Source organism: Ornithorhynchus anatinus, chromosome 1 (genome assembly GCF_004115215.2).
Source record: "Ornithorhynchus anatinus isolate Pmale09 chromosome 1, mOrnAna1.pri.v4, whole genome shotgun sequence".
Lineage (NCBI taxonomy): Eukaryota > Metazoa > Chordata > Mammalia > Monotremata > Ornithorhynchidae > Ornithorhynchus > Ornithorhynchus anatinus.
In genome coordinates, this window is record NC_041728.1 from 22,594,874 (window position 1) to 22,603,997 (window position 9,124).

The window sequence follows — 9,124 nt, forward strand, 5'->3', positions numbered from 1 at the left end:
ACCTCTGTCCCCCAGCTTGGCATCCCCTTCAAATCCGGCAGACCTTTGCCCTCTCCACAGTCAAAGTTCCCCCTATCCCCCACCCCATATCCCACCTGCTTCAACACGTTTTCTCTGATTCCCCACACCCCAGCTTACATAAACACAGTAGCCGTCTCTTAATAGTTTCTTATATCTATCTAACTTGAGCATTCAAGGACACACTTGCCCAATTGATACTTTTAGATCTGTCTTCCCTGTTAGAGTGCAAACTCCTCGTGTGCAGGGAATATGTTGCTCCCTTTGGTCCTCCCCAAGTGCTCAGTTTAGTGCACTGCCGCCGGCAGGCGCACGGTAACCCTATTCCCCCTGCCAAAGCCTCACACCTTCCCAATGGAACCCACAGTGGTTCTGGGGAGATGCTGGCCCAGCTGTGAGGGAGGGAAGGTTTCCAAGCCAGCCCAGGTCTGGAGGTCAGAAGCAGAGCAGTTGTGGTCCTCCTTGCCCGGCCCCAGCTCCCTCGTCTCCAGAGACTCTGGCCAGGACGATGGAGCGAGGCATGGGGCCAGGCTAGGAGTCTGGGATCAGCAGGCTCTCCCCCCAATAGGGCTCACTCCCATAAAGCTTGTTAAAGCTCAGGCCTGGAGCCCATTCCAAATGGGCCGGGAAAGAAAGATCGAAGGCTTTTCCCTGGCCCGACACCCTATCGCCACCTCGCACCGTGCCCGCACTCAAACAGGATTTAGCTAAGCATCACCGACATTCTGAGCCCGTCTCCCGGACGCCGGCCAGCTCCCTGCCCCAAGACGGTTGCCGGCTAGGACAGCGCTAACGGCTCCCGCAAATTACAGCGGCCCTTCTGACGCCAACCCTTAAGTAAACGACGCTCACTGCGCATGGGATGATGCCTTACGCGACCATTTAACAAAGCCCACAAGACCGGGCACGTGACCCCTAGAGCATGACCCCGAGGGGCCTGGGGTCCCTGGAGTCCCAGCCACCCGCTCCAGAGCCTGGGCGCTGCGCTCCTCTCTCTGGCCTCTGCCATGGGAACCATGGGACCCGGTGGCAGGAGCTGAGGCAGCGGGAGGTTGGGCACACAATCCCGGTTCCACCACCTGTCTGTGTGATCTTGGGCAAATCACTTCACTTCTCGGTGCCTCAGTTACCTCATCTGTAAAATAGGGATTGAAACTGAGCAGGCCCTATGAGGGACAGAGACCGTAACCACCCCCAGTGCTTAGTACAGTGCCTGGCACATAGTAAGCACTCAACAAATACCACAATTATTTTACACACTTGCGTCTACTCTGTGACCTTGGGCAAGTCACAACTTCTCTGTGCCTCAGTTGCCCCATCTGTAAAATGGGGATCAAGATTGTGAGCCCCATGAGGGACATGGACTCTGTCCAACCTGATTACCTTGTATCTACCCCAGTGCTTAGAACAGTGCTTGGCACACAGTAAGCATTTAACAAATACCACAGTTATTAATTATTTTTTACACACCGGCCCTAAAGGCTGTGTGTCTATACCAGGTTGGGGGCTGCCGCCACTCGGCCAACCCCTCCCTCGGACTCGCCGTCTGCCTTGCTGGTGGCCACTGGCCCTCTGCCCTGCGGTGGTCAGCATCCACCGTGGAGGCTCAGGCTGTCTCAACAGGCTTTCCTGAAAAACAAGCAGCTTACATAACACACGTCATAGCTGACTGCTCACACCTCCAGCGAAGCGAGGACTAGTTTCTAACCCACCAGGGTGGCAGGAGGGAGATAAGACATACCTGCTTACTCCTTGGAACGCTGGGGCTGCAAAATGTTGGGCTTCTCTAATAGTAAAATTCACTAATTAACTAGAACCAACCAATAGCCAGCTGAGCTTTCCCAGCGTGTATGCGGCCCAGACCTCTGCCCAAGCCAGCTCTGCCGATACCCATCTGCATTCCTGTTAAAGTCCCATACCCGGGAGCCCCCGCGGTTGGTCTCCGTGGCCCGGCGGCTGCCCAGCGCCGACCGGCTGGGCTCCGGACCGGTCAAGGAAAGAAAATATCGGCAACATCAGCTGAGCCTCGAGGGCCGCCCCTCCCACGGACCGGACAAGCGACCTACAGCCTCTGGACCAGGCTACGGGGCCGGCGGATCCCCTCGCTGGCATCGGACAATCTGCCTTGGGAGCCCCAAGGGATTGCGGGCCATCGGCTCGGCAGAAACGTTTGGGCAGACAGATTTCTCTCCGAAAGGAGCGGGCCGGCTGCCGGACGGCAAAGGGATTAAGCAAGCGTTCCCTGCCTCTTTCGCCTGAGAGACTTTCATAATCCTTAGTTCATTTAAAACTTAATCCCAGCATTTACTTCAGCTCCTCTGGTTGTTCCAAAACGGTCGGAGTGAGATGGAGTCAGAGATGACCCTGCAGGGCCTCTGAGCCAAAGGGCCACAGTGAACCCCCTCCCGCCGGGCATCTGAGCCCCATTTCACACTGCACACTGCCCAACTGCCTGCCAATCCATCCTGCGGCGGGCACAGTAGGAGGGTGACCCCCAGCAGCTTCTGTTACTTCTGCCGACTTGGAAGTAACAGATGCCCAGCTCCCAGGTCACACAACGTAGCATAGTGACATCACACAGAAACCTACTGGACCCCAGAACCTGCTGCCCCAGGGGCAACCCCCGCCACCTCCCCCAGTATTGGCTCCAGCACTGTCATGTTCCCCTCCCAGGCAAATCACTCATTTTCTCTGGGCCTCAATTTCTTCACCTGTAAAATGAAGCAGTGTGGCTTTGTGGTTAAAGCACTAAACTCTAATACCAGCTCCACTCCCTCTGCAGTGTGATGGCAAGTCACTTCACTGGGCCTCATTTCCCTCATCTATAAAATTGGGATTAAGGGTGAGAGTCCCATGTAGGACAGGGACTGTGTTCAACCTGATTAACTTGTATCTACCCCAGTGCTTAGATCAGTGCTTGGCACATAGTAAACACTTTAGAAGTACAAAGATTATTATTATTATACCCATTCTCCTCCTACTTAAGACCATGGACCATCTGTGGGACAGGGGCTGCCTGTTTACCTTGCATCTACCCGAGCGCCTACCCAAGTGCTTGGCACACAGAAGCGCCAAATTCCACAATGATTATTATGCAGCTTGGGACTCGGTGACAGGAGGTTGGCTATTTAATTAAAACATACTAGATTTAAAGGCATCCAATGGCACTGTAGTTCAGGACAGAGGAAAGCCCCGCAGATTGCCCAACCCCTAGATGGGGGATGTGTGGATTTAATAATGTTGGTATTTGTTAAGCGCTTACTACGTGCAGAGCACTGTTCTAAGCACTGGGGGAGATACAGGGGAATGAGGTTGTCCCACATGAGGCTCACAGTCTTCATCCCCATTTTACAGATGAGGTCACTGAGGCACAGAGAAGTGAAGTGACTTGCCCAAAGTCACACAGCTGACAAATGGCAGAGCTGGGAGTCGAACCCATGACCTCTGACTCCGAAGCCCAGGCTCTTTCCACTGAGCCACGCTGCTTCCCTTCTAATTTCTTCTAATTCAGGCTCTCCTAGCTACACCGCCAACACCCGGCTCTGCCTGCATAACCTACACTGTCGGCCTCAGCCGTGGCTCCTGAGGGTTGTGAAATGGCTAGGAGGAGCCGGTGGCGGCGTGAGCTTTTTTTGGCCTGTGTGGAGCATCAGCTGCTCTGGGTGAGGGGAAAAGGAAAAATCACTCAGGATCTGGAAACCGGAGACTTTTCATTTGCATAGAAATCCTCTGGGACTTGGGGTTGCCTCCTGCCATTTGAAAAAAGCAAGGTGGTGGCTTAGGACTACTGGGGCAGTGGTGCAAATCTGCTCCCACAAGCATCCAGAGACATGCACTGCCCAACTAATATTTAAACTAGGTTTGCAAGTCAACACAGGCCTCCACAGACCCACCACAACATTCAGGGGCTGTTAGGGGCAAACTGAACTTCGCCTGCAGGGTGGACACCACTCAGGGGAGAGACTAAGCCCAGTGGGGGCCACGGCGGGGGTTGGGGGTGAGGGCTGGGAGAAGGGAGCTAGGGAGAGGTACCAGTCTTTCTCTTATGCCCACTGGGGCCGTTGAAATAGCAGTGCCTGTATTCCTCGAGCACTTTCACACCTAATCTCTCCTTTTATCCCCACATCATTCCTGCAGGGGGAGGAAGGGAAAGAGAGGCAGGAATTACTGCTTCTCCATTAGGGAGAGCAAGGACCAGAGAGTTTAAGCTGCTTAACCAAGGTCAACCAGCACATCAGTAGCAGAGTCCCAGTCTGGGTGAGCATGCTCATTCTCAATGCTTTCTACTCTTAGAGGTCTTTGGAAAGTGTCAGTGAGGAAACCAGTATCCAGTTGAAAGTATTTTCTTTATTATTCCTGAATTAGACTCCAACAGAGGGCGTCTTTGCCAACTTTAATCAGAGACCACGGGCAGGTCAGAGAGCCTAGTGACTAAGAAAAGGAAGAGAAGCAGCTCAGAGAAGCAGCGTGGCTCAGTGGAAAGAGCACGGGCTTTGGAGTCAGAGGTCATGAGTTTGAATCCCAGCTCTGCCACTTGTCAGCTGTGTGACTGTGGGCAAGTCACTTAACTTCTCTGTGCCTCAGTTACCTCATCTGTAAAATGGGGATTAAGACTGTGAGCCCCACGTGGGACAACCTGATTCCCCTGTGTCTACCCCAGCGCTTAGAACAGTGCTCGGCACATAGTAAGCGCTTAACAAATACCAACATTATTATTATTAAGACGGGTGAGGTCACTGACAGCTTTATTGGGCCTTTTCAGCGCCTGGACGGACACCGGCCGACTTGTTCCAAACCAGGGTGCAGTGCAGAGAGATCCACTTTCTCTTCCTGACCGGGTTTTCATTTCTAGAGGATTAGTAATCTTCAGGTGCTCTAGTCAAGCACATGAGATGCTCTGGCCTTCTTTAAACAAACAGGCATGCCGCTCCGTCACCCCTGCCTTCCTGGATCCGGCCAACTATCCGGGAACCGACTCCCAGCTGTCTGTCAAATGGCGGATCAGGTTCTAGTTCTGATCAGCCCGGCCAGCCATCCACGGGGTTAGAGAAGCTTGGCAGCATCTAAAAGGGATGCTGGGCAGCGGGCTTAAAAAAAAGTCTGTGGGGTCTTCAAGCAACAGGCCTAAGTGACTCTTCCAAAGCCTCGAAGAGACCAAAAATACTTTATCTTTAGCACGTCCATATATTTTTCTTGAGCTGTTAAACTATTATTTTTTCAGCTCTTTTTTTTTTTTTAATAAAGTCGACCTACTTTCACCTACATCCTTATTCTTCCTCCAGCTTTCATTATTCACAAGTGAATTTGGGACATCTTCCCGGTAGATTATAAACTCTTTGAGAATAAAGGAACATGCACCTTGCTACTGTTGTTCTCTCCCAAGTGCTTGGAACAGGGTAAGGGCTAAGTAAAGAGTACTGGTTGACTGAAGGCAGTTACTTGCAACAAACAGGAAAGTGGGATCTGGATCAGTCAATGGTATTTACTGAGTGCTTATTGTGTACCAAGCACTTGGGAGAGTGAAGCACAACAGAGCTCGTAGTCATATTCTCTGCTCTCAAAGAATTTACACTCAAGAGGATTGGGATAACACTGACACCACCGCTGTTCTCATATATTGAGCCCTTCAGGAGGCGTTCTAAAGGCTGCTCTGCCCTGACAGTGCTCATAATCCTGTCTGCTGTGTGACCTTGGGCAAGTCACTTAACTCCTCTGTGCCTCAGTTCATTCCTTCAAATCATATTTATTGAGCACTCACTGTGTGCAGAGCACTGTACTGAGCACTTGGAAAGTACAATTCAGCAACAGAGACAATTTCTATCCAACAACGGGTTCACAGCCTAGAAGACTGTCAGTTACCGTATCTGTAAAATGGGCTAATAGTGTGAGTCCCATGTGGGACAGGGACTGTGTCCAAACTGATTAACGTATATCTACCTCAGTGCTTAGAAAAGTGCTTGACACATAGTAAGTGCTTAACAAGTACTGTCATTATTATTATTGTTAATCGGTTCCATGAAAGCAGAGTAGTAAGTGAAAGAGCTGCTGCTTGATGCACGCTTCCCCATAAGAAATCATGTCCAGTGTGTTTCATGCATTCCAAGACCCATAAAATGGTCCGAAACAAGATAAGTGTAATGTCAGTTATAAAAAAGTTGTTCTGACAGCAACATAAGTATGCATCAATGAGACATTCCTGTGAATATAAGTGCATATTTCTCAGCATTATCTTTCACTGCTCATTCAGCAAAAAGACTATAGAGCTGTCATTACCTATGCTGAATAGATCTGTCATTACCTAATGCCAACTAAAATGTGTTTTAAGCCACCATCAAATTTAAGTACATCAGAGGGAGGAGTTTAAAATGGTACATTTTGCAGTTTATCTAATCAGTGCTATCTGAGTACCTACTGTGTGCGGAACACTGTACTAAGCACTTAGGAAGGTACAGACTGTACACTCGGTATGGGCAGGGAATGTGTCATACTGTTATATTGTACTCTCCCAAGCACTTAGTACAGTGTCAGCACACATTAAGCGCTCAATAAATATAACTGACTGGTACAACAGAGTTAAGTAGACATGATCTCTGCCCTTGAGGAATTTATAATCTAATAGAGGAGGCAGATAAGAAAATAACAGATAGGAAGAAGAAAAGTGATTACTAGGGTGATATATAAGGCAAGCACATGCTACAGGTAGTCACAAGTACATACGTGAACGGTTGGATTCAGAGTGCTGGAATCAGAGTGCTGGGGAGAAAATCGGGGAGAGTAGAAATCAATCAGGGAGAGATGTGACTTCAGAATGTCTTGGAAAATGGAGAGAGCAGTGGTCTGGTAGATATGAAAGGGGAAGAGGTTCCAGCTAAGTGGAAGAGTATGAGCCAGGGGTTGGAGGTAGAAGAGTAAAGAGGGAGACACAGTAGGTGTGTGAGTGTGACAGAAACAGAGTGAGAGCTAGGGCACAGTGGAAGAAGAGAATGGACATGTAGGATAAATAGGAATGAGCCAATAAAGTGCCTAAAAGCTAATGGTCAGGTGGGTTCTGAAGAGTCCGGAGGTGGGACTGGTCATTCACAGACTGCAACATGCTCATCTTCAGGCCCACTCTGGTTTGTGGCTAACTCTGTGCAGATTTGGGCACAAACAGGATTCTGCAGGAAAACTACACTCTAATCAAAGCCAAAAAAAAATCTTTCCTGATACGGGCCCACTCCCGCAAGAGCGGGCCATTCTCCATCATACACACATGGACTATGGACTAAAATGTCTGGTAATTGCATCTAGCTCCCCACACACTCTCAGCTGAGAAACTTTGGGCCGGCCTGGGCCCAGCCTGCTCCACACACCAGGCCGGGGACAAAAACCACTGCTCTGCCCCCGCGGCCCCTGTCTCCCATCACAGCTGAGCTTTAATGCACACCCTGATCCCTCCTACTTATGCTGAGGAAGCCTCGGCCTGCCCCCAACATGCTTCATGCAAACCAGGCCGGGAATAAGCCACCACTCTGTTTCCTCGGCCCCTCTCCACTGCCAAACCTGAGAAAGACATCCGGTATTTGCAGCTTCATCTCCCTCACCCTGGTCAGTGATCTGCCTTCCCTCTCTGCCACCAGCTCCCCTCCACATCATCGAGACCACCCCGTCGCGGCCTGCTTCCCGCCGCCCCGGCAAAAATGAGAACAGTATCTGCAGCATGAGGGCTCCGGAAAACTAGTGTCTGCGAAACCATTGCTCTGGAGTCTGAATCACGAGGAGCCTGTGAAATTCTGCTCCTCTTGCCACAGCTCCCTATAGACTTTTGTTTTTATTTTGTATATTGCATACTTGTTCTTGTCCCTAATGCTATTTTACTGTTTTTAGGTCACTGTGGACAGGGAATGTGTCTATCATATTAGTGTATCGTACTCTCCCAAGTGCTTAGGACAGTGTTCTGCACACAGTAAGCGCTTAATGAATAGGATAGATTTTAGTGTTACACTGCTTTGATGTGCCTGTATCCACTCCTCCCCAACCCTCACACCCCCTATATTCATAGAGTGTGAGCCCCTCGAGGGACAGGTTCAGTGTCTAATTCCCACCTGCGTACTCTTTCCCAGCGCTTAGTACAGTGCTCTCCACACCATATGTGCTAAAAAAGAGACTATCATTACTGCCACTACTACTTTCTCTCAAAGCCTTATTAAAAGCACATCTCCTCCAAGAAGTCTTTCCCGATTAAGTCCTCTCCCACTCCCTTCTGTCCCCCTTGCACTTGAACTTGCACCATTTATTCACCTCTACTTCAGCCCTACAGCACATACCTATATATCCATACTTTATTTAAATTGTCTGTCTACCCCCTCTAGACCATAAGCCCGTTGCAGACAGGAACAGCAAAGGTGTCTACCAACTATGTTACATTATACTCTCCCAAGTGCCCGGTACAATGCTTTGCATACAGTAAGTGCTCATTATGATTGACACTATTACCACCAGTCATTTAGGTTGGCCCTGGCTACACCCCCAACTTTGCCCAGACCCTTCCTTCCCCAGTGCCCAACAGTTGACAGTAACCAGAGGAACAGTCAGTAGCAGACTGGATTATCTGCACTGAAGGCCTCTATCAGCAGGCACAATCAAGAGTTAACCGGGTAAATTAAGAAGGCACCATTCAATCAACTTCAATAGATTGTGCAAAGGGCAGTAAGAATCGGAGCCAGCAGAGGAGAGAGGTCTCTGGCAGATTTCGCATCAGCTATGGATTGGATGAAGCACTGTGGCTTGGAAACAAGACAGGGGCAGCTGTCCAGCAGAGAGACCAGATCTGCCCACTGGCCCAGGGGGTTCCACAGGCCTCCCAGAAAGGGCCCAGGGGTTCTGGCCAAACAAAACGTGGCCTGGACACTGAGCGTGGAGGAAGGGGTTAAGAGCCAGGACTCAGCAGCAGCAACAGTGGTAGACTTCTGCTGTCCAGTAGTGGTGGAAGTGAAGTAATTCCAAGCCCACAAAGACTTGAAAGACTAATAATAATGATAATAATAATGTTGGTATTTGTTAAGCGCTTACTATGTGCCGAGCACTGTTCTAAGCGCTGGGGTAGATATAGGGGAATCAGGATGTC